Below are 26668 nucleotides of genomic sequence, written 5' to 3'. Positions count from 1 at the left end.
TCAATTGATATAATCATATGAAATTCGTCCTTTATTTTGTTTATGTGGTGTATCATATTGATCGTTTTGCCTAGTTGAACCATGCTTGTGCCCCTGGGATGAACCCCACTTGGTCGTGTGTAGGGTAGATGTTGAGGAAAATTTGCCTCCATTAGTTGATGTGAGCTTTTGTCTATTAACTTTTGTCTGTTCCTCTATGTGAGGTGATTTCTGTGCTGTGATCAGGGGTTGAGTAAATTCCCTCTCTGTTCTGTCTGTTTCACCCATGTCAACAGATGAAGTGAAGTAGCTAAGTTATATCAGGACGACGTGACAGGCACTTTGCCAGACTTTGGAAGACCTTGGGCTGATGGTCCCAAGCAAGAACAGTAGATATTGCTTATCCGAATAAAGTGGCCCTTCAGCCGATTAGGCAGCATTCATATCAATAATTGCCGGACCCTCCCGGCACTGGCCATTCTTAGACGGGGAGGCAGGAACACAAAAACTGGGCTCTGGGGTGCATCTAAAGAGATATATAAGACAGACCTCAGGTGGATTGATTGATTGATTGCTGTTTAAAGAGATTGCTATTCAGAAGATTTGCTGTTTCAGGACTGCTTTTCAGGATTGGATTGTTTCAGAGTAAGAGATCGGAACTTGCCTCAATGGCCAGAAGAGACTTCTTTTGTTGGTGAATTGTCATCATTCTAACATCTTTGGGAACTTGTATACAACTTGCAGCTTGCAGTATCAGAAGACTTCCTAGTTAGGAACTAGGACAACTACAACAATGCCAACAGCAGCAGCATTCTTGGGAATTAGCAAACAGGTGTGTGGAAGGCGCCTGAGTTTCTCTCAGCTACAGATCTGGCAAGGTTTTGATTTATGACTCTTCCAGTGCTGTTCCCCACTCCGGTTTGGTGAGCTTTTGGCATCTACTGTAATAGTTACTATCCTATAAAGCTTATTACTGCTTTTGGGTACTCTTTACTGATGTTATCTGTGTACTTAGCCAAGTGATTTTTGATCAATAGTACACATATGTTGGGATCTCTTAAACTTGAATATATGTGTAGTCCTTTGACATGACATTGTTATCACTGTATATAGTTTAGTCTTAACCACCTTACTTTCTATCATTAACACATTCTATTAATTGCCTTTGTCTTTGGCTATTGCATATTTCTAAATAAATTGATTAGATATTAAATAAATTAATTAATTAACCACACTTTAGCATGTGTTCCCCCACTTTTCTTTCCCCACTCGTCATTACATCGTGGTGGATAATCTTTTTAATGCATTGTTGAATTCATTTTGATAGAATTTTGTTTAAGATTTCTGTATCTGTATTCATCAGAAATATTGGTCTGTAATTTTCTTTTTGTGTGTTATCTTTACCAGGTTTTTGAATCAGGGTAATGATGACCGCATAAAATGAGTTAGGGAGTATTGTCTCTTCTTCAATTTTTTGGAAGAGTTTCAGTAAGACAGGTATTAGATCCTCTTTGAAAGTTTGGTAGAATTTGTTAGTGAAGCCATCTAGTCCTGAACTTTTGTTTTTGGGAAGGTTTCAGATGACTGATACAAATTTCCTTACTTTTGATCGGTCTAGTGAGATTTTTCAATTCTTCGTGATTCAGCCTAGGAAGGCTATATGTTTCTAAGAGTTTGTCCATTTCTTCTAGGTTATTGAATTTGGTGGCATATAGTCCTTCATAGTATTCTTGGATGATCCATTGTATTTCTGTGGCATCCATGATAATTTCCCCTTTCATTTATGATTTTGTTTCCTTGTGTCTTTCTCTTTTTATCGTAGTGTTTATTAGCCAAGTGTTTGTAAATTTTATTAATCTTATCAAAGAACCAGATCTTTGTCTCATTCATTTTTTCTATTGTCTCTTTATTCTCTATTTCATTTAGTTCTGCTCTGTTTTTTATTATTTCCTTCCATTGGCTGACTTTGGGTTTCATTTGTTGTTCTTTTTCTAGTTCTTTAAGGTGTAACGTCAGGTTATTAATCTGGGATTTTTCTAGTTTCTTGAAATAGGCCTGTAATGATATAAATTTCCCCCTTAAAACTGCTTTTGCTGTATCCCCAAAATTTTGGTAGGATGCATTTTCTTTTCTTTTTAATTTATTGGGGTGACAATTGTTAGTAAAATTACATAGATTTCAGGTGTACAATTCTGTATTACATCATCTATAAATCCCATTGTGTGTTCACCACCCAGAGTCAATTCTCCTTCCATCACCATATATTTGATCCCCCTTACCCTCATCTCCCACCCCCCACCCCCCTTACCCTCTGGTAACCACTAAACTATTGTCTGTGTCTATGAGTTTCTGTTTCTCATTTGTTTGTCTTGTTCTTTTGCTGTTTTTGGTTTATATACTACATATCAGTGAAATCACATGGTTCTCTGCTTTTTCTGTCTGACTTATTTCGCTCAGCATTACATTCTCAAGATCCATCCATGTTGTCACAAATGTTCCTATATCATCTTTTCTTACTGCCGAATAGTATTCCATTGTGTATATATACCACAACTTCTTTATCCATTCATCTATCGAAGGACGTTTTGGTTGTTTCCATGTCTTGGCCACCGTAAACAAAGCAGCAATGAACATTGGAGCACACGTATCTTTATCTATAAATGTTTTCAGATTTTTTGGGTAGACACCCAGGAGAGGAATTGCTGGGTCATATGGCAATTCTATTCGTAATTTTTTGAGGAACCTCCACACTGCCTTCCATAACGGCTGCAAGGTAGGATGCATTTTCATTCTCATTTGTTTCAATGTATCTTTTGATCTCTTAGTTCTTCTTTGGACCCAGGTGTTCTTTAAAAGTATGTGGTGTTTTTTTTAAGTATGTTATTTAATCGCCACATATTTGTGGTTTTTCCCGCTTTCTTTTTGCAGTTGATATCCAATTTCAAAGCCTTGTGATCAGAGAATATGCTTGGTATGATTTCAATCTTGTTATATTTGCTGAGGCTAGTTTTATGTCCCAATATATGATCTATCCTTGAGAATGTTCCATGTACACCAGAAAAGAATTATAGTCTGATGTTCTAGGATGAAGCATTCTACATACGTCAAGTATGTCCATTTCATCTAATGTGTCATTTAGGGATGATATTTCTGTATTTGTTTTCTGTTTGGGTGATCTATCCATAGCTGTCAAAGATGTATTTAGGTTCCTACTATAATTGTGTTTTGATCATTTTCTCCCATTAGTTCTGTTAATAGTTGCTTGGTATATTTTGGTACTCTCAGATTGGGAGCAAAAATATTAATGACTGTAATGTCTTCTTGTTGTATAGTCCCCTTTATCATTATGAAATATCCATCTTTGTCTCTTGGTACCTTTTTTATCCTGAAGTCTGTTTTATCTGATATCAGTATGACTATACCTGCTCTTCGCTGGATACTATTTGCCTGAAGTGTCAATTTCCACCCTTTCACTTTGAGTCTATATTTATCCTTCTACCTCAGATGTATCTCATGGAGGCAGCATATGTTTGGGTTTGGTTTTTTTATCCAATCTGCTACTCTGTGCCTTTTATTGGTGAGTTCAATCCACTTACATTTAGGGTGATTATTGACATATGAGTATATCCTATCATTCTATCTTTGGTTTTCTGCTAGAACTGTGTCTCCATTGTTTCTTTGCCTTTTTGTTGCTATCTATTATTTCAGTGTGGTGGTATTCTATGATGTTTCCCTCTGTTTCTTCTTTTATTATATTATATATTTCAGTTCTAGATTTTTTTGAGTGGTTACCATTATATTTATGTAAAAGAAAGTTTCATATTTAGAGTGTTCCATTGTCTTCAGCATGCTTACTTTCTCCATTCCGTTATGCCAGTTCAGACCTTTATTCTCCCCCCATTTTATGTTTTTGTTGTCACAAATGGTCCTTATTTATGCTGGTTGAATAGCCTCCTTCAGTATTTCTTGTAGTGCAGGTCTTGTATTAGAAAATGTCCTCAGCTTCTGTATGTCTGGAAAGGTCTTTATTCCTCCTTCATATCTAAAGGATATATTTGCTGGATATATTATTCTTGGCTTATAATATCTCTCTTTGAATAGTTTGAATACTTGATTCCACTCCCTCCTGGCTTGTAGAGTTTCTGCAGAAAATCAGATGATAATCTAATGGGACGTCCTCTTTTCCTTGGCTGCCTTGAGGATTCTTTCTTTGTCATTAGTTTTTGACAGCTTCAATACAATGTGCCTTGGAGAATGCCTCTTGGGTTGAAACAATTAGGTATTCTACTTGCTTCTTAAATTTGAAGATTCAGTTATTTCCACAAGCTTGGAGAGTTCCGGTCGACTGTTTGTTTGAATGTACTCTCTGTTCCCTTCTCCCTTTCTTCTCCTTCTGGAATGCCTATTATTCTTACATTACTATTTTTGATGGAGTTAGAAGGTTCTTGTAGAGTTCTTTCACTTCTTTTAACTCTCAAGTCTCTCTCTTCTTCCATCTGTGTCATTTCCAGATTTCTATCTTCAATGTCACTGATTCTTTTCTCCATCTGTTCAGTTCTATTACCTAATCTGGCTATTTCATTCTTCATTTCTTTTATTAAGTTTTTAATCTCCAGAAATGCTATTTGGTTCTTTTTTCAAATTTCAATATCTTTGATAAACTGTTCATTTTGTTCTTTGATTGTGTTTTTGAGTTCATTAAACTGCCTGTCTGTGTTTTCTTGCATCTCGTTGAGTTTTTTCAGAACTGCAATCTTGAATTCTCTGTCATTTAAGTCACATATTTCTATGTCTTTGCATTCATTTTCTGGAGACTTTACATTTATTTCTGAGCTGCCTTATTTCCTTGGTTATTCACAGCAATTAGTGAATTATTATTTCTGTTCCTAGGCATCTACATGCAACAGGTTTTGCAACAGGTTGGTAGGAAGAGGTCTTTCCTTTGCTTTCCAGTAGGTATTTGTAGAATGCTTTATTTTCTTTCCAACTTCAGCCTTTAATTCTGTCTCATGCTGTAGTGTTATACTTTCACCACACTATTCCAGCTTCTCACACAATGGGCAGGATTCCCTGGAAGGTGGGTTTCTCCTCTGTGAGCAGGTTGCCTGGGTCTCAGGGCACCACCTCCTTTGCGGGATGATGAAAGCTTCTGAAGTTCCAAAGCCCTTCCTGCACCAGATTCAGGGCCTATGTGTCTCAGTGGCTCTGTTTGCCCCTGCAAGGATCTGCCCAGGTAGGTGGGCGTGAGGTGGGGTGGGTTGTGAGAGATGGCTGAAACCAATGGTGGTGACCACCACCACAGCCCATGCTGCACGCAGGGCTCTCTCCCCTTAGCTGGGACTAGCAGGGCTGCGAGTCCATAGCTGGGGGTCACAGTTCTCAGAACTGCAAATATTCTGTTCATTTGATCTGAGACTGCTAATCTCTGCTTCTAGTACTGGGACGTGGGGTGAGGCAAGCTCTAGGAGGGTGGGAGTGGTCAGCTAGGCTCCATGCATAAGCCTTCCATCTTCTGCTTGGCAGTGAGGATTTAAATCTCTGTTCTCACCCTTCTTCCTTCAGTCTTTGCTCCAAGGTCTCTGCGGTGAGCATTGGGTTCAGCCGTATTATATGCTGATCCCTCAGGTGGGACTGTGGGCCATAAGGGGAGCGCCAACAGTCTGAATTCTTCCTTTTCCCATGACTGCTGTAACTCCGGAATGCAGAGAGCTTGGGGCTCTGAGCTAGGTCTGCATACTGCGCCTGCACAGCATGGGTCTTTGCACTTCCTGCTTTCCTCCCCCACGCTCATTTTTCCCACCATTAGATGATTTCAGTTGCACATCTCTTAGTCTTGCCTGTCTGCTGCGCAGGGAGTCCTTTGTGGAATTATAGTTATTCAATTTGTTGTAAATTCCAGGGAAGATTTTGAGAGGCTCACCTCACACTACCATTTCCATGACGTCATCTCCCTCTTAGGATGTCTTCATTCGGGGGGATTGCATGGTGACTCGGGGTGCGTTAATATACAGTTCCATTATTAAATAAGTTTTGGAAATGCAGATCTGAACAAGTTAAACAAGATTTCTCTGACTGCAGGATTTCTCAGTCTTTAATATACTTAACACATTGGGACATTCAGAAATAGAAGGGTAGACAGCAACAACAAACCCATGTGAGTGTCAGGCCTCAGGAATTGGCACACTTATCAGTGTATTTCAGGGTACACCAGGGAAAATGAAATCACCAAATTTACATCTTAAATTCGAAGATCACCTCATCAATTCCTCTGCTCTTCCTTTCCCTTGCCTTGGGATTGAAATGAAGATTAGAAGGGAAGTGGGGATCTCTCTCTTTGGACCGCTGACTAATTTTCAAATGATTACACATCCAAGGCAGAATCCACAGAGGAAGCAATTTGTTCTTATCACTGCTGATGGCAAATATTTATACTGCACTTTTCTGTGACATTACTTTATTTACCTTCACAATAGTCCATCCCTGTGAAGTGGAGGAGAGTGTTGTTCTTAATCTGTTGACAAGCTATCAAACCCCAAGTTGACAGCAGTGCTGGGAGCAACCCAAATATTGCTCCTCTCCTTCAGTAATCTTGTTATCTCACTATTTGAATTTTAGAACTTCTTAAATGCTTTCTAAATATTTTGCTTTGTCTGACTGGCTAAACTGAAAAATAATAATGATGGCTTATATTTTTATTTTTAATGCTCTTTTGACAATTATTTTCACATCTATTATCTCATTTTGCCATCACACAACTTGTAAAATAAAACATTCTCATGTTAGAGAAGGGAAAAAGGCAAACACAGTGTTCATGATGCCTCATAGCTGATCAGAGCACCGGGGCATCTGAACAATAGCTCTCATTCTCAGAGGGACACTAAAAGGACTTGGGAGGTTTTTAAAGTGCAGATGCTTGGGCTGCTTCCCCAGATATACTGGGGTGTAACATGGGCATTGGGATATTTTAGCATTCTCCAGGTGATTCTAATGTGTAATTGTGACTTCCAAACTCATATGATTTTCTGTGAAATAACACTGTATATATATATATATATATATATATATATATATATATATATATATATATATATGGTGTAAAAATAATTGTGGTTTTCACAATTATTTTTAAGCTTTTAAACTGCAATTACTTTTGCATATATATATTCCCCATATTTCTCCCAATTTCTGTTCCAATCTGAATTTTGATCAGAAAATGTAAAATGTAATATCATCTAAAGATCTCTGTCCAATCCCACACCAAGCCACCCATAGGCAACATTCTGAAGACTTTATCAAAGCAGCTGAAGAGGTTTGAATTCACCTGCCAATGTGAGGTCCTAGTAAGGGAGAGGATATTAATAGACAAATAACTATAAATACTCTTTTGATCCAGGGATCCCACCTCTAGAATCTACCCTACAAATATATCTTCAAATGTACAAAAATAAATACAAAAAATGTTTATTGCACAACTAGTTGTAATAGCAGAACAATGAGAAACAACCTAAAATAACAATTAATAGAATAATCAAATTATAACACATACATACTATAGAATATTATGCTATTTTTAAAAACAGTGGAGTATCAGAAGAGTCACAATGGTGAAATAGGTAAACACTGTGCCTACCCCCTCCCATGACCACATTACAATTACAATTAAATTACAGAAAAATCAGCCTCGAGAAACACCTGAAGATTAGCTGAACAGAACCAACCTCTATAACTAAGGATATTTTTAAAAGAGCAGGTGGAGAGGGGTAGGAGGGGTGGAGACATGAAAGGGGCTGACCCCAAACACACAGGTAGTGGTTGAGCATTGGAAGAGACACTTTGGCAGCAGAGGACCCCCTGGAGAACGAGAGGTCCCAGCCCCACACCCGGATCCCCAGCCCAAGGGTCCTGTGCTGGGAGGAGGAGTCAGCACAACATCTGCTTGTGAAAATCAGCAAGGACTTCATCCATCCTGGTGAGAAAGAAGGTGGCTGAAAACCCAGATGTCAACTTGCTCACTTGCAAGGGCTCACACTATGCTCCAGAGGAGGGGCAGCAACTTGAGAATCGCCAGAGACATACAGGGAAAGACTGAGTTACATGGCTGCAGGGTGAGGCCTAGAGGGAGAGTTGCTGTTATCTATATGTGGAGCCCACATCCACATGTAGTCTACAGGTAGGCACCATCTTTCCTGTATTGAACCCTACCCCACAGGGTCAAACCTGAGAACACACTGCCCTGATGAATTCTGTGTGTGCCCCAACCTGGTGACTCCCTGAGACCCCACCCTACCCAGCTATGCAGCATTGCCAGTGGCACTCTTGCCTCCTGGGCAGCCAGCTGCACCCCACAACATACAGGAGGGTTTTACAGCAGCCAACGGCCCGCAGGGGCCTGGGAAACTTTCAGTGGTTGGTGGTCAAACACATTTCATGCTACAACCTTTTTTGGGTGGCTCCCAGGGATCTGCAGGCCTAAGATGAGCAGACTGGTTGTGGTGTTCTCTGGGCATTTTGCAGTGGCCACAGACTTAGCACTCATACACAAAAGGAATCTGTATTAACTTTATGAAAACCACCAGGCTCACCCAGGTGAATCCCTGAGACCCCACCCAACCCAACTCAGGTGGCATCATCGGAAGTACTGTCAGCACCAGGTTGACCAGCCTGGCCCATGCACTGAAGGAGGCTCTTTCAGCAGCTGAGCCTTAAAGACAGCTGGAAGGTAGCAACAGGCCTGGCAGTGGGTGGGGCCTGGGCCTTTTGCTAAGCTGTCCCTGGCCCAATACTGGTGGCAGTCATCCTTGTTTCACAGTGAGGTCACCCACACAGGCCTCTAGGTCTAGCACAGGCATCAGCCAACTACATATAGTTTTGTGGCTCCTACCAGGTAGGCCCAGGCTGGTCACAGAAGAGACTGAAATTAGCCTTCATGGAAGCCCCTTCCAAGAGGAACCAGAAACAGCACACCCAGAGGCCAGCTTCAGAAGACATCACAGCACTCCCTGATTACCCCACAAGAGACATACTCAAAGGGTGGTCTAAACAAGCACAAAAGTCTGCTAGGGTGAATCACCTCTGAGGGGTCAGTGCCCACAGAGCAGCTCATATGCTCCGGTCAGAGCCAATCCTCACCACCAGTAAGTCTGAGAGTCAGTCCCACCCACTGATGTGCCAAAAGCAATAGAAGGCACTACAAAAGGAGGGCACATACAACACACACAAAGAACATTTCTGGAACACACAGCACAGGTGATCAAGGAAACCGCACCACTGGACCACACAGGACACCCACCACATAAGGCCACCTGGCAAAGACTGAGAGATACATGACTACTGCCTAATACATAGAAGCAAACACAGAGAGGCAGCCAAAATGGAGAAACAAAGTTCCAAATAAAAGAACAGAAGAAAACTGTAGGGGAAAAAAAAAAAAAAAAACTAAAGGAAATGGAGGCAATCAACCTACCAGAAACAGAGTTCAAAACACTGGTTATAAAAATATTTAAGGAACTTAGTGAGAACTTCAACAAAGGAATGGTAAACATGAAGAAGGAATAGAAACTATAAAAATGAACCAATCAGAAATACAGAATACAGTAATCGAAATGAAGATTACACTAGAAAGAATCAACAGCAGGTTGAATGAAGCACAGGACTGAATATGTGATTTGGAAGAAAAATAGAAAAAAAAAACTCAATTGGAAAAACAAAAAGAATTAAAAAAAAACAAAAACAAAGACAATTTAAGGAACCTCTGAGACAACATCAAGTGTAATAACATATGCATCATAGGAGTATCAGAAGGGGAAGAAAGGGATAAAGAATATATTTGACAAAAATAACGGAAAACTTCCCTAACCTGGTGAAGAAAATAGACATACAAGCATGACAATTGAGTTTGCAAACTTACCACTGTGCACTTCATTGGCAGCACTGTACAAACAGCTCAGTAAGGTTTCATAACCTTGGTATATCAGTGCCTCACAGCCGTGTTCATGTTGACATGTGGTGGTGTCTTGCTAAGTGGCATTCATTATTGTTGTTCTGTGCTTTTGTGTGCCGTCGCGAGAATGTCTGCACTTGAATTAGAACAATGAACAAACATTAAATTTCTTGTTAAACTTGGCAAGAGTGGAAGTGAAATCAGGGACATGTTAGTCCAAGTTTATGGGGATAATACCATGAAGAAAAAGACAATGCATAAATGCATTAAATGTTTTTCTGAGGGGAGAGAATGTGTCACTGATGAAGAGAGGTCAGGGTGGCCAATAATGTTCAGAACTGATGAAAACATTGCAAAAATTCATCAAATTGTGAGTCAAAATCATCAGCTGACTGAGAAGCATAGCACACCAAGTAAACACTGATAGAGAACGAATTAGGAAAATCTTAACTGAAAATCTTGGGATGAGAAAGGTGTGTGCAAAAATGGTCTGGAAGGAGCTCACTGATGAATGAAAGCAAAGGAGAATTGAAGTTTGCCAAGACCTTTTGGAGAGGCAAGATGATGTTTTGGGCAGTGTTATCACTGGTGATGAAACATGGGTGTACCAGTATGACCCTGAAACAAAGTGTCAAATTGCACAGTGGAAGTCAGCCAATTCTCCATGACCAAAAAATATTCTCTTAGTCTAAATCAAGAGTAAAAACAATGTTGTTAAACTTTTTTGATATCAGAGGGATTATTCATTATGAAGTTGTACCAACTAGACAGACAAGTTAACCAAGTTTACTATTTGGAAATGCTGACAAGGCTGTGTGAAAAAGTTTGATGAAAACGACCTGAACTTTTCACCAACAACTCATGGCTCTTGCATCATGACAATGCACCAGCTCACACTGTCTATGAGAGAGTTTTTAGCAAGTAAACAAATAACTGTATTGGAAAACCCTCCCTACTCACCTGGTCTGGCCCCCAATGACTTCTTTCTTTACCTGAAGAAAAGAGGAAATATTGAAAGGAAGACATCTTGATTACATTCAAGATATCAAGGGTAATATGACGACAGCTCTGATGGCCATTCCTGATAGAGTTCCAAAATTGCTTTGAAGGGTGGATTAGGTGCTGGCATTGGTGCATAGCTTCCTAAAGGGAGTACTTAAAAAGTGACCATAGTGATATTCAGCAGTAGAGAATCCTAAAAGCAGCAAGAGAAAGACAACTAATTACTTACAAGGGAGCTCCCATAAGGCTATCGGCTAATTTCTCAACAGAAATTTTGCAGGCCAGAGGGAAAGGCAGGAAATATTCAACGCGAAGAAAACCAAAGGCCTACAACCAAGACTAGTATACCCAACAAGGCTAGCATTTAAATTAAAAGAGAGATAAAGGGCTTCCCAGACAAAAAAAAAGCTAAAGGAATTCATTACCACGAAGCTGGTATTACAAGAAATGTTAAAGTGACGTGTTTAAGAAGACAGGGGAAAACAAACAAAACAAGATCAAAATTATGAATAATAAAATGGCAATAACTATGTACCTACCAATAATCATTTTAAATGTAAATGGATTGAATACTTCAATTAAAAGACATGTAGTAGCTGAATAGATATGAATACATATGTTGTCAACAAGAGATCCACCTCAGATCAAAAGACACACATAGACTGAAAATAAAGTGATGGAAAAAGATATTTCATGCAAATAGAAATTTTAAAAAGATGGGGTAGAAATACTTATGTCAGACAAAACAGACTTTAAAATGAAGACTATAATAGGAGACAAAGAAGAACATTATATAATGATAAAGGGATCAATTAACAACAGGACATAACTCTAGTAAACACGTATGCACACAACATAAGAGCACCTAAATACGGAGGGTGCCAAAAAATGTATACACATTTGAAGAGATGTTATCTATGTAGCAGTAGGTTGCTGTAATCAGAAGTGTCTGGACGCTGATGGTAACCACTTTGAGATCCTCTTGTAATTGCAGAAGTCAAACATGACTATATATTGAATATTACTATTTTAATAGATTTTTTCCTTTCTTAAAATACGTATACATTTTTGGCACCTTCTGTATATAAATCAAATATTAACTGACATAAAGGGAGAGGTTGACAGTAACACAATCATAGTAGGGGACTTTAACACCCCATTGACACCAATGGACAGATCCTCCAGACAGAAAATTCACAGAGAAAGAGCAGCTTTAAATGACACACTGGACCAGATGAATTTAATTCATAGTTTTAGAACATTTCACCCCAAAGTAGCAGAATATACTTTCTTTTCATGTGCACATGTCACATTGTTCAAGATAGACCACATGTTAGGCCAGAAAACAAATCTCAATAAATTCAAGATTAAAATCATATCAAGTGTCCTCTTGATCATAATGCTATGGAAATAGAAATCAATTACCAAAAACAAACAAACAAACAAACAAAAACCCTAAAACACACATGAACACATAGAGCCTAAGTAACATGCTACTGAATAATGACTGGGTTAACGAGAGCAAGGAAGAAATCAAAAGATACCTTGAGACAATGAAAATGAAGACACAATGACCCCAAATCACACAGTAAAAGCAGTCCTAAGAGGGAAATTCATAGCAATGCAAACCTACCTCAAGAAACAGAAATTTCAAGCAAACACTCTAACTTTACACTTCATAGAACTGGGAAAAAAGAAATCAGCAAACTAAACACAAAGTGAGTTGAAGGAAAGAAATAAAAATCAGAGTGGAAATAAACAAAATGGAGTCTACAAAAAAAAAAAAAAAACAATGCAAAAGATCAATGAAACCAAGAGCTGGTTCTTTGAAAAGAGAAACAAAATTGACAAACGTTTAACAGACTCATAAAGAAAAAAGGGAGAGGATCCAAATAAATACAATCAGAAATGAAAGCGGAGAAATGACAATGGAAACCACAGAAAAACAAAAAATTTGAAGAAAAGACTATGAGTAATTCTATACCAACAAATTGGACAATCTGGAAGAAATGGACACATTTCTAGAAACACACAATCTACCAAGGATAAATCAAGAAGAAACAAAACCTGAACAGACTGATTAGTACCAATGAAATTGAATCAGTAATCAACAAGCTTCAAGAAACAAAGTCCTGATCGGATGGCTTCACAGGTGAGTTTTACCAAACATAAAAAAAAAAAAAAAAAAAAAAAAGAAACTTAACACCTATTCTCCTTAAACTATTCCAAAAAATCCTGGAGGAGGGAAGGCTCCCAGGTTCATTTTACAAGGCCACCATTATCCTGATTCCCAAACCAGACAAAGACATTACAAAAAAAAGAAAGCTATAGGCCAATATCCCTAATGAACATAGATGCAAAAATCCTGAACTAAATATTAGGAAACCAAATTCAGCAATATATTAAAAAGATCATACACCGTAAAGTAATGGGATTTATTCCTGGTATGCAAGTTTGGTTCAATATCTACAAATCAATCAATGTGATACACCACATAAAAAAAATGAAAAATAAAAATAATGATCATATCAATAGATGCAGAAAAACATGTGACAAAATCCAGCATCCATTTATGATAAAAACTCTCAGCAAAGTGGGAATTTAAGGAACATATCTCAACATAACAAATGCCATATATGAGTAAACTCGGACCCCAAGGTTTGGAGGCCACAAGCAGAGGGCATGAGAGAGCAGTGGGGGCCATCACCACCACAGGCCTTGGACCCAGATAACTGCGTGCCATCCATGGACAGAGGGCCAGAACCAGAGTTAGCAGATGTGGGTCCTCTGTGTCCTCATTAACCACCGGCTTCCCGGCACCACACAGCAGGCAGTTTGGGTCATGTTTCAGAGAAGTGCAAACATTAAGTAGAGATATTAATCTCTTAAAAACATTCATGGACTTTAGGTCAGACCAAGACTGCACTGTTTTGTTTTTGTTTTTTTGCCCCCGCCCCAGTTTTTAAACCATTGTTTCTCAGTCTAATTGTAGGGTGAAGCTCCCTGGCCCATGCTGGTATTATGAGCCTTGCGTTCCACCTGGGTGAGGCAGTCAGTCACCGGCCATTTGTCTCTTCACGACAGCTCTCATGGGCTGCCAGCTGCTCACGATGGCTGTGGGCCACTCAGGGTAGCACATGGCAGCACATGGCAGCCCACGGCAGCTCACAGCAGCCCACAGCAGCTCACACTGACCTTCTGGCTGTTCACCGCAGCCCAGCTCCAGGGAAAGCCATTGTTCACAGTCTTAGTTGTAGAGGGTGCAGCTCACTGGCCCATGTGGAAATCAAACCGGTGGCTTTCAGTGTTAGGAGCATGGCACTCCAAACACTTGAGCCACCAGGCCACCCCGACTGCAATGTTTTTTTAATTCATCTTGTCCCATTTCCCTTTTTCCTGGCAAATTCCCTTTTCCTTCCTCTTCATGGAGCTCAACAAAATTAACCAAACACAATTCCTCTGTTAATGAAACCCACCATCACTGAGAGAAAATAAAATATCCGGGTCTATAGAGTTCTTGCGACACATCACCAACACAACCAGAGACATGAGGACTTGTGTAAATTTTGCTGTTGCCCCCTCTTTCTTCCTCTCTCTGTCATTGCTTTTGCTATGATAGCATTTGGAGGGAAGAGGAGACAGGAGGAGACAGGAAGGGAAAGAGTGGATGAGGGCCCCCAGCCCTACTAGCCCCTGCATCCTCAGCAGGACCAAGAGGATGCAGGGATCCACCCCCCACTGTGAAAGCCATGGTCTCACTAACTTCGGCAGGGCAGCACCTCACCTGTGTTCACCTTGCGAAGTTGGGAAAAGCATCACTGCATCTGCTTCCCTTGGAGATGTTACTTTTCAAGTCATTCTGGAAGAAATCTATGGCCAAAGGACTTCACCTGAAGTCAAGGGTCCTCCTGCCCTTCCCAACAGCCCCAGACATGTGTCAACATATGCAACTCAGTATGTGGATGGATTGCACTGCTGCCAGTGGGGCCGGTGTAAACAGCTAAGTGTGTGCAGTGTAACTTGCCCATGTAACCTGCCACACAAAAATGATGAAAGGGTAGAAGGGGGCTTCCCAAAATTGATTTAAAAATATATATATTGAGTTATCTGGACACTTCAAACTACCTCATGCACAATCTCATTCTTCTTACTCTACAAAGGGTAGAAAACGCATGCTGAAAGGTAGGGTTCAGGACTGAACTAAGCATCCTTGAAAAAGAAAATGGATGATCCTCTGAAGCTTATCTTTCTTGGGAGAAGGTGATCATCATGCAGGGTCTCAGCTCCCACTCTCCACACAAGAACACGGTATATGGTGAGGCCAAAGAGGAACACCTACAGAGCCATAGATAGGGGAGTCATACCACTATATTCTCGCTGGCAGATGGGTTGGAGACACAGGAAGCAGGATCCACATGATGTGCAATCCGCCTCTGCTTCTCTGCCAACCAACCAATCCCCCAGCATAGCCATGGCAGTTATATCTGTGACTAATGGCTAACTGGTTACAGCTGATGGCCACCCAGCCATAGCAGATGGCCATCTACTACCTGAGCCAGCACCTTTCCATGTGAGGCCGAGAACCTGGAAAATGCTCTCAGGGACACTGTCCCCAAACTCCACCCCTACGGTTCTTGCCTCACAATCTATACGATAAGTGTCTTCCATGAGGGGCCCAGTGCTGTATTCGCCTATAGGCACCTACGGGGGGAAAGAAATAGTAGTCATAGAAACCAACAATGTCAAATCCCTTCCATCTGGGAGGATACATGCTAGCTTTTTGTCCTGGGAAAGGAGGGTCGCTGCCACTGGCAACTTTCCCGGTTTGTGGTACCAGACCTTTATGGCAGTGCTTGGGGTCCCTGCGTAGTTTGAACATGTAACAAAACAGGGGACCCCATAATAGGCCATAGTGAGAGCACATATGTTCCTTGCAAAATCGCCCCAGCTTTGGCACCTCCATATACCAGTTACTTGTGGTGGCCCCTTGGCCCCTCGGCCACCACCACTGGCGTCACTTGCAAATCATGGGTCCGACCAGCCCCCCCATGGGGCTATCAGGCCCAACCACTGACAATGGGGGCTTTTGACCCAACAGGGCCAAGTCCATTGTTGCCATTCTCCTGCTTTCAAGAATGTGGGTGCTGTCAGCAAAATGTTCCCATTTCTGCCGTAGCCTGGCTTTAACAGAGTCTCACTTGTGGTAACTTGTAACTGAATGGGAGTGTCCGTTTGATGTAACAGAGCTTCTACTGGTGCAGGCCCTCCTTTCCATGATCTCTCATTCAGGACTCTCAAGATGTCCAACAGACATGAGGCCCAGTCGCGCATCATGGGAGGGTGTTTTGACACCCGGAGGCCTTGCTTCAAAAGGCTGTTGTAGCATTCAATCATGCCACCTGCTTGTGGATTATAAGGGGCATGAAACAACAATTGTACGTCCATCCTGGTAGCCCAGTGCTGAACTTCTTGCCCCATAAAATGGGTACCTCTGTCACTTTCAATGACTCGGGGGCGCCCATAGAGGGCGCACAGCTGTGTAAGAGCGACCACTGTATGCCGCTGATCCGCAGTCGGACACAGCCAAACAAACATCAACCCCGTAGCAGTGTCCACTACTGTAAATGCATATATCGCATTGCGGGCCTTAGGTGGGGTCCAATGTAATCCACTTGCCAGCGAGTGAGGGGTACCCTCCCTCGCGTAATCTGTTGTGTCTCCCAGGGGAGCCTCCGCCTTTGGGGGCTGTCCTGGGCACATATGGCACAATCACAGCAGGCATCTGCTATCTCCTGCCATTTCAAAGGCAGACCCCAGAGCCTGCTCACCTGCCATATTCTTCGGCTTCCAGCGTGCTGCAATTTCCTGTGCAGCCAGTGGGCCACATCAGTGGCAGGAGCCCGTTCTAACCATCGGACCCGTGCTAGGGCATCTGCTTCATCATTACCTGGGAACACTAAGGGAGAGTGACCTGTGACATGTATTAGGGTCACCTCCTTTCCCTGCCCTAGGTCCCAGAGGTCCTGCCACATGGCTTGACCCCACAGTGGACGGTGTCCTACCAACCAGTTTTGGTGTTTCCACATAGGGAGCCACAACATTAGGCACCGGAACACTGACCAGCTGTCAGTACAAATAACTAGGGGCCCAGGCTCATGGCTGATTATCATCCACACAGCCTACTAGCTACTCTGGCCCATCCCACTGTCAAACCAAATGGTGTCCATTTTAGGGTGCACACCAGTAGCCATTCAAATGGCTGCAGCTCCCCAGCTAGAACCATCAGTATACCAGGAATCTTCAGTTACTGGGAGCTGTCCTTCTCTGTAGGGTGAGGGCTCCAAATCCTCCCCACTAGTCAGAGTGCTTGGCTCAGCCTAGACTACAAGCTCCACAAGTCCCAGGACCTGTCGTAGCTCTGTGCTCAAAAGGCTTGAACTAAGGGTGGTACGTTGCTCTAAGTAGACACCCCACTTGGCAAGGGTGGTGGTCTCGTTTTGGGTCCCTGGGTCCATGTACGGACCCACCCCTGGACAGGATACATTGTTCAAACCAACACCCGTGCCGTTCCTGTGATGGATTCTGTGGCTACTAAGGCTGCATACACAGCAGCCAGCTGTTTCTCTGTTAGAGAGTAGCAGACCTCCGCTCCTTTCCACAATTGAGACCAAAATCCCACTGTCAACCGGAAATGCTCCTGCCATTGCCAGAGGCCCCAACCGTACCCCTCTTGGGTTAAGTGAACATCAAGTTCAAATGGGCGACCAGGGTCCACTACTTGCAGAGCCTGTGCCTGCTGCACTGCCCGTTTCGTGGCAATGAAGGCTTGCTCTATAGTCGCTGCCCAATCCCATGAGACCCCTTTTGTATCATGTTATACAAGGGCCTTGCCATTTGTGCTAAATGGGGTGCAAACACCCGCCAGTACCCCAGCAGACCTAAATACATCTGCAGTTGGGAGACCTTGGTCAGCCAAGGAAATGCTTGTATTTTGTCAATAATCAAGTTCAAATGGGCGACCAGAGTCTACTATTTGTAGAGCCGGTGCCTGCTGCACTGCCTGTTTTGTGGCAACAAAGGGTGGCTCTATAGCCTCTGTCCAATCCTTCGAGGCCCTCTTTTTTATCATGTTATACAAGGGCCTTGTCATTTATGCTAAACGGGACATAAATGCGCGCCAATACCCCAGCAGACCCAAATATGTCTGCAGTTGGGAAACCTTGGTCAACCATGGAAAGGCTTGTATTTTGTCAATAATCGCCTCAGGTATGACCTTTGTCTTACCCGACCACACAACACCCAAAAACTTGACAGATAAACCAGGGCCTTGGACCTTTTCCTCATTCACTGCCCGGCTGCGTGGCTTCAGGTGGCAGAGAAGAGAGGGAGTTGCTTGCTCTAAATCAGAAAGAGAATCCGATGTTAATAAAATATCATTAACATAATAAAACAAGGCCACAGAGGTTGGGCAATCCCACTGTGCCAAATCCTGGGCCACGAGCCCGCGGCAGATAGTGGGGCTGTGCAAGTATCCCTGCGGAAGGATTTGAAAAGTCCACTGCCACCCATCCCAAGAAAAGCAAACTGCTCTTGACACTCGTGTGCAATGTCATTGGAGAAAAATCATTGGCCAAGTCCACTACATAGTGATATGTTCCCAGGAGGACAGACGATCCATCAAATCATGAATTGAAGGCACTGCAGTGTGCAAGGGTGGCGTCACCTTATTTAACTCCCTATAATCCACAGTCATTCGCCAGGTCCCATCTGGCTTCCTGACAGGCCATACTGGGGAGTTAAAGGGACTGTGCGTTGGCCTCCCAATATGTGCCTTCTCCAATTCCAAAATTATACAACCAATCTCCTCCTGTCCTCCCAGCAGGTGGTACGGTCGAACTGTAACCACGCGCCAGGTCTGTGGCAATACTTGAGGAGAGTGGTGAGCATGCCCGCGTGTCACTGCTTTCACCACCCGGATCCAGAGATGGAACTGTCCTACCGACCTCTGTAAGCTGAGGCCATGTAGCACGTCCACCCCTAGAACATATTCTGGAACGGGGGAGACATACCTTGTACATATGGGGGGAAGCCTTCCTATACCCAGTGGTAAGGAAACAGCTTTTACCGTCACAGTCTTTCCCCCATAGCCATCAATGCAGATTGCTGGTCCAGGGAACAGTTCTGGGTTCCCATAAACAAGACTGCAGTCTGTACTGGTGTCAGCTAGGGCCAAAACCCTCTGCACATTAGAAGGGGACCAATGTAAGGACAGTTCCATGTGGGGTTTCCAGTTCCCGCTCATCCCCTCTGATTGGGTACCTTAACACCCCACCCCCCCCAATCAAGCTGAAAGGAGTCGGCCTCAAGCAGCCGCATGAAATTCTGGAGGGACACAGGTCACACTTTCCCGGACTTCCCCTTTTGGCTTCACTTGAATTCCTGTTCTGGATGCAGTTGTTTCCAAAGTTCCAACAAGAGTGCATTGGGTTGTTGGTCTGTTATTTCCTGATCAACATTTGCTGCCACAAGATCACGCCATATCTGTGTGCATGTTACTCTCTGAGGCCTGCGACCTCACCACCTTACTTTTGATTTGAGCTTCCATGTCTTGACTTCTCAGACCCCCTGTCTTCATCCCCCAGGGTGGCCATGGCGTGGTAACTTCATGGATCCACCAGCCCACATAGGGCATAAGAATGGCAACTAACGATCCAAAAGTACTTGTAGGGGCAGTATCCAAATCCGATCTCTCATGCTGGTTGTAAAATGCTACATTCTCATTGGCAGCTGGGTTGGAGACACAGGAAGCAGGATCCACACGATGTGCAATCCGCCTCTGCTTCTCTGCCAACCAACCAATCCCCCAGCGCAGCCATGGCAGTTATATCAGTGACTAATGGCCAACTGGTTACAGCTGATGGCCACCCAGCCATCGCGGATGGCCATCTACTAACCAAGCCAGCAACTTTCCATGTGAGGCCGAGAGCCTGGAAACTGCTCTCTGGGACTCTGTCCCCACAGTGATATTGAGATCATCTATGAACTCTGAGCCCTTAGAAAGATTCTAAGGAGACATAATGTGTAGATCTGGTTCCAAAACTGATGTCTGTTACTCTAAGAAAGAATGTTAAGACTTGATTCTGAACAGTGCTGTGTGGCTTAAATTATTTTCAATAAAAACTGATTTTTCCATGAATTAGTATTTCAGTTTTCTTTCTAATAACATGAAAAATTTACACTTGATTAAGGCCTTAGAATGTACTAACTATTTTCTTATAATTTATTTAAGTAAAATAACTTGACATTGAAAGAAAAACTGTTGATTTCTTTTAAAAGAGAAGACCCTTTAATTTTTAATTCATTAACCTCTAATTTATGTTCTCTACCTGAGGTTTTCACTAAAATGAGGTACAGCTGAACTCTGTAGAATTTGAATGAAGAATCTCTGCTCACTTCCATGTGTTTTAAGAGAATTATCAATACTATTTTAGGGGCATTAAAATAGTAGATAAAATTAGTAAAAAAAAGAAAAAATTTTGACATAACCGACTCCTTCTTGTCCTAATTCCAAAAGTGGAAAAACACTCACACTAAAATCTAACACTCTAAACTGAAAATGACTTAAAAACTACAGGAAGAACATTATATTGTTTTCTACATAAAAATCAAACACCTTCATACTAAATAACAATACAATAATAAAGTTAAAATAAACTATAAAACTAAAAATATTTTCAATTTGCAATGCATATTAACAGTCTCAATACCCCTAATGTACAAAGAGGTCTTCAAGGTACTCAGAAAAAGAAGAGGGTGCAACAGAGGACATGATCATAGAAAATGATCTACAATTCACAAATAGCTACAAATAGCTAGGGAGCTTAGGAAGACAATTTCATCATAATGAAGCTATCAAAAAGAAATACAAATAAAAATGATACATCTGAGCCTGTCAGACTGGCAAAAGTGGACTCATCAAGCATGCTCATTTTGGGAAAATACGAACTTGTATACATTTTTATTAGGATGATAAATTGAAAAACTATTGACCTGGCACACTTTGATTCGCAGGCCCATTTCTGGCAAGGTATGTAACAAGACACTGGATTCACACTTACCATTTTCAAAAGGGACCGTATGGATTCTGTAAGAGAGAGCGAGACAGAACCTGAAATTCTCCAGGTGATTCTGGACCCCAGCCCCAGTCCCTTCACACAATAGGCATGTGCCAGGAGGAAGGCAGGACTGCTCTTCCCCCTGCTGGTTTCATCTCATCTTAAAAGGCCTCAAATGGATAAAAGCATCCCAATGAGCTGGGCTGGGTCCCAGTGTTAAAAGGCAGTAAACGTATTGTTCGTCTTTCACATAATACATGACCCCAACCAAAATGCAAGCCAGCTATTTAATCAGGTGCTTGTTTGAGGAAACAACCATCTGATCTGATGCAGGAGATAAAAAGGGTTGTGCTTGGAGAAGCCATGTCTTTCTCAAGGATGGCACCAATCTAATTTTTCATCGCGATTTTGACTCTTCATGAGGTTTACTGTATACATTATCTTTCCTGAAACACCACAAAACATGTGACCCCATTGAACAAGGACATCTATCATGATGGGAATTTTGCAGTAACAAAAATTTGGAAATAGCCCCTAGATCCATCAGCAGACATTTGGAAAACATTGTAAGATATCCATTCAATGAAATAGTCTATAGAAATGCATGATTCCAAGCTTTATATATTGATATGAAATGTAATACATTAAGAGACAAAGGAGATTATACAAGAGAAGCTATAATATGACTCACTTATGTGAAGTTTAATATGTTTTGAGAGTAAGTGAATATGTGAAACAGCATGTTTTTGTGTCTACACATGTATGCATATGCATAGGGTCATATTCAGAAGAATTTTTACCAAAATGATAATTGTGTTATCTCTGTGTGGTGGGATTCAGAGCAAATTTTACTTTTGAACTGGGTTTAATTTGTTTTATTTTCCTTGGTCATCTGAATTTAATGAGCATATATTGTTATAATCAGAAAATCAGAGAAAGTAATACAGCTCTCTATTAAAAAAAAAAAAAAAAGGTAAATTGATTACATTGAAACCAATATCATTAAGAGGATTTTCAAAAGTAGCTTTCCAGGGCTTGCCTGCTAGTGGATGAGTTACCTTATCTGCTAACAACCATAGGGAATTCCTGCAAACGGCCCAGACATAAGAAAAAAAACCTTTTTTTTTTTTTTTGTTCCAAGGTGCCCTCACATTGATAATTTATTTTATTCTCTTCTTAATTCTCTGCATGAGAAATATTGATACGCTTATATTTGACTTCAATAAACACATTTTGATCGCCAAGTATACTGCTAAGATGTGAGGATATAGAGATGAGCAAAGTGTGCCTCCCTGAAATCCTCAAGAAACTTTTTGGGGAGATAAACATACAAGCAAATAATATCACTGATAATAATCTAAAGGGAGAAGCAATTACTCTTTCCTATAGGACTGAGGTAAGGCCACACAGAGAAGATGAGCTGGGTTTTCAATGAACAGGGGTGAGATAGATAAAGCAGAAAGAGAGACATTCAGGCAAAGGGCACTGCATGGGTCAGGGCAGGGTGCTAAATCTGCATTTCATATTTAATGAACAGAAAAGAGATCAGGGAGTTGGGGGATCAAGCAAGTAGGGGGCCAGAATCCTGCTGAGTGGTTTGGATTTTATGGCACATATAAAGGTCTATGACAGGAGGCTGGCATAATCAGTTTTGTTCAGCTGGAGAGGACAGAATGTCCCAGTAATGGGATCACTCTGGCCTGCAGAGCTATAGACATGTCTCCCTGTCTATTCTCCAGCACCCCAAGCTTTGAGATTATAAATGGTTGGCAAACACATATTGGTTGAACATCAATGAATGACATAGATTCATGGAAGTTTCCACTAGTTGAAAATATTGGTGAAAGTGAGGAACCAGTCTAAACAGTAGAGCTAATGTCCCCAATGCAGAGGAACTTAGGCATATCTTCTCCCAGGACTGTTTGCAGCCTCTGATTCCACCCAGCCGTCCTTGCTCTTGAGGCTGAGGACACAATAGAATTTGAATGTGCCCATTCTACTCCCTCCCTGTCTGCTTTTCTGCATCACCTTTTTCATTGCAACCCTGCTGTAATCTAAGTTCCTTTAAAAAAAAAAAAGAAAAGAAAAGAAAATCAAATTCTTAAGTGTCTGTCACCATAGTTCTTTGCAGTGAGAAATGGAAGTTGTGGCTTATTTGAAAGAAAAATGACAAGGCAGATTATTAGGTAACCCCAAAGTGTTGGCATGTGGAAGATGAATTTCTTCACTGAGATAGATGGAAAACCTGCCTGCCTTTCCAACTCTTTTTATAATAAGTTTTAATTGCTGTTTGTGCTTTCAGAATGTGGTGCTTCACATAAAAACTAGTCTCCTTGCAGTCCATGTTTAGGTGGAGGCACTGGGCGTCCACGAGTAAACACCAAGACAATGGAATTCCTCCAATCGCTCAGTGAGTCTTTCATCTGTTTGCCAGAGTGACAAGTAGGGATGGCTTCCTTCGGCCTGGAGTAGAAACACAATTACAAGCAAAGGATCTGCAGCTTGTTTGTAGAACTTACCTTGGAAACTGATACCCTCTGAAAGTGCCCCTTCATTCCAATGTCACTTCAGATAGGGCAGGTAAAAGGATTACTCTGGTGGTGCTAGCCCCCACCCATTGTCTGCACAAGCCGATGTTGAATGGGGTAACTTAACCCCCAAAGAGATAACCAACTGCTGTGTGTGTACTCACGTTTACAACTGGCAATTCCCATGAAGTGGTGAAGTTGTTTTCCAGAGCCTTTGCTTCCTTAACACATTGGTAGCAGAATCTGAGGTGGTTCTGGACCAAAGAAGGGAGATCGTGGAAGAACAAGTCCAGGATCCTGCCCCAATACCCTTATACCATATCAGATCCACCGGGGAAGCAAGCCTGGTGGGGTCATGTTTAGACAATGCTCACATCTCTCAGATATCTTCTTTGAAAGTTGTGAAGTTGACTTAAAAATCTCATTATAGTTTCTTTAAAGAAAAATGTATTAGAAATTCCCAAAGAAGAGAGAAAAGGAATTTTGAGGCTGTGATATTCTGTAGCTTCTGTTTTGATGGGACAGGCTGAAAAGACCAACATCTGACCCATGCCCTTGCTCTGCTTATGACTGTGAAGGCTTCAGGCATTCCCCACACCCCCAGCCAGCTCAGACTCACACCCACAAACCCCCACCAACTGCCAGCCCAAAAGAATAAAGCACTCCTACTCTTAATCAGACATTCTCGGGCTGATTTTAGCTCAAATTCCCCTTTATTGATAGAAATCTCATTTATAATGTTTCTGAAATAGGGATATAAAAGATTGTAAAAGTTATTCATAATCTCACCACCAAGATCACCTGTGTTGACAATAAAAAAAAATTTAAAAGAACATACCATATCCATGGTGAAAAAATATCAAACATCACAGAAAGTAAAAATTTTTTAAAAATCAAACTTTGCCTCAAACACTGCAAACATTGCTTTGGATTTCCTTCCAAACCAGAAAAGGAAATGCATGTACTATATACACAGCAGCAATATATACATATAAATATATACATATATTCATACAAAAGCAGAAAAATATATATAGCCCTTTACATGATTTATACCAAAAATAAGAGAGAGGGAGTTTAACATCCACACTACTCTACATCTTTCCCTTTTCACTTAATTATATATCTGGAAGAGTTTTTTGGATCTACTGCATATGGATTACCTCATTCTATGGCTATGTCATAACTGATCCATCCAGTCTCCCATGAGGAAGAAATACATGAACTGTAGGCAATAGATATAGGCCCTCCATGCCTCAGTTTCCTCATTCACAAAATAAGAATAACAATAGTAAATGAATGGATACATGGAAAGCACTTGAAAGGGTATCTGACACTTAGTAAGCTATTATTGTTAACAGCTATTAGTATCAGTGTGGTTTCCCATCAGAAACTCTTTAGATAAATACTACCCATTATTGTCAGTGTACTCTACAATTAGAGGGTTTTTTTAGGCAAATCTCAATGATGTCACTACTAAAATTAGACCAACGACCAACATGAGAGCCTGCCTTGTATTTTTGAGTCAAACCCTTCAGAACACCTAGAAAAACTGAATGGCTATGTCTCATGTAGAGATGAAGTTATGTTTTCTAAAACGCAAGAAAATTCCCTACATGAAGTCCCAGCTTGAGTTCTGCTTTGTGAAACAGCAGACAACAATATCAAAGGAGAATTTACTGAGGAGAAATAGAGAAGAACACCATAGCCAATTAGCAATGCAAGGAAAATCGAGGTGAGCAGAATGTTATTACCTGAACTGGAACTCGGCCAGGGGTGTCTATTTGCCCAAGAAAAGGAAATTAGACCAGATGTTTGGGGTAAATGGCTTAGTTTTGGCCAACATTACCCAAGATAATCTTTCCATCAGTAATAAGGTCATTATATCCAGGCATTAAGGAGAACCATGGGAGGTTAGTGCTTCAAGGAACAAATCCTAAGACGTTGGTTAGTTCAGTCCATCATTCTACAAACCAGAGATTAACTGACTTTTCCAAGTAGCAAAGCCAGTTAGTAGAAGAGCCAGAGTTGGCTGAAAAGTCTCTTAGCACCCAAACCAGTTTTTATTCCACAACATTTCTGGCTTATTTGTATACAGTCTTGGATATCGATTAGTACTCAAAAGTAGGGCAAGATATGGGGGATAATTAAATGGAGAATAATTAAAAGGTTTTTAATTAGCTCCTATAAGTTATGTCATATAAATGTTAAAGAGATTAGAGAGTTTTTGTTATTCTTGGAGGGGAGTAGTATAACCTGTTTTGCATCCTGAGATTCTCCCCTGAGGAGGAGGTTAAATGATAGAGTTCTAGTTCTCTATCCCACCCTGTCCCCCACTTTGACCTCAGTAATATTGCTTTTGCAACATTTTACATAAAATGTATTGATATAAGGCTGCACTGCTAAAACAAAAAAATTTAATGCCATTGTTTTTGGCACAAGAGCCCCATGCTACATAATTTTTAAAATTTCATTTGGGGAAAACTTGGGGGGTTTACATAATCTAAAAAACACAGCAGATGTCTAAGTCGAGCTTTGATAGAGTGTCTGTGGCTTTCCCCTGCCATTTTTTTTCATTACTATAATGAACCAGCATTTCTAAAAAGCCATTAATTGGGCATCCAAATAATTTATTTAAAGTCAGCAAATAAAGTGAAAGAAGCCAAAAGTTGACAAACTTCATGTGAATGTACGGATATTATCCCCATGGTGTCATTGGACAGCAACACTTGAAAATAGGTCTTGGTACTGTTTTCTGTTTGTCTGTTTGTTTATTTGTTTGTTTGTTTTGGTAAGAATTTCTTAAAGTCTGACAAAGGAGAAGATAGAAACATTCTAGAGATCTTTTGTATAACAACATGACTATACTTAACACCACAGTACTATATTCATAAAAATGGTAAAGATGGTAAGTTTTATGTGTTTTTTATTATTAAAAATATTTTTTGAAAGAGAGAAGTGTGCCCTTCTTCAGTCCTTCTTCCTTCCTGTTGGCTAGAATGCAGGTGTGATGGCTGAAGCTCCAGCAGCCATCTTACACCATGCAGTGGAAGCCACTTGCTGAAGACAGTGGAGTAAAACGATACTGTGTAAAGAGACTTAGT

The sequence above is a fragment of the Rhinolophus sinicus genome, linkage group LG13 (genome assembly GCF_036562045.2).
Source record: "Rhinolophus sinicus isolate RSC01 linkage group LG13, ASM3656204v1, whole genome shotgun sequence".
Lineage (NCBI taxonomy): Eukaryota > Metazoa > Chordata > Mammalia > Chiroptera > Rhinolophidae > Rhinolophus > Rhinolophus sinicus.
Note: the sequence above shows the minus strand (reverse complement) of the source record.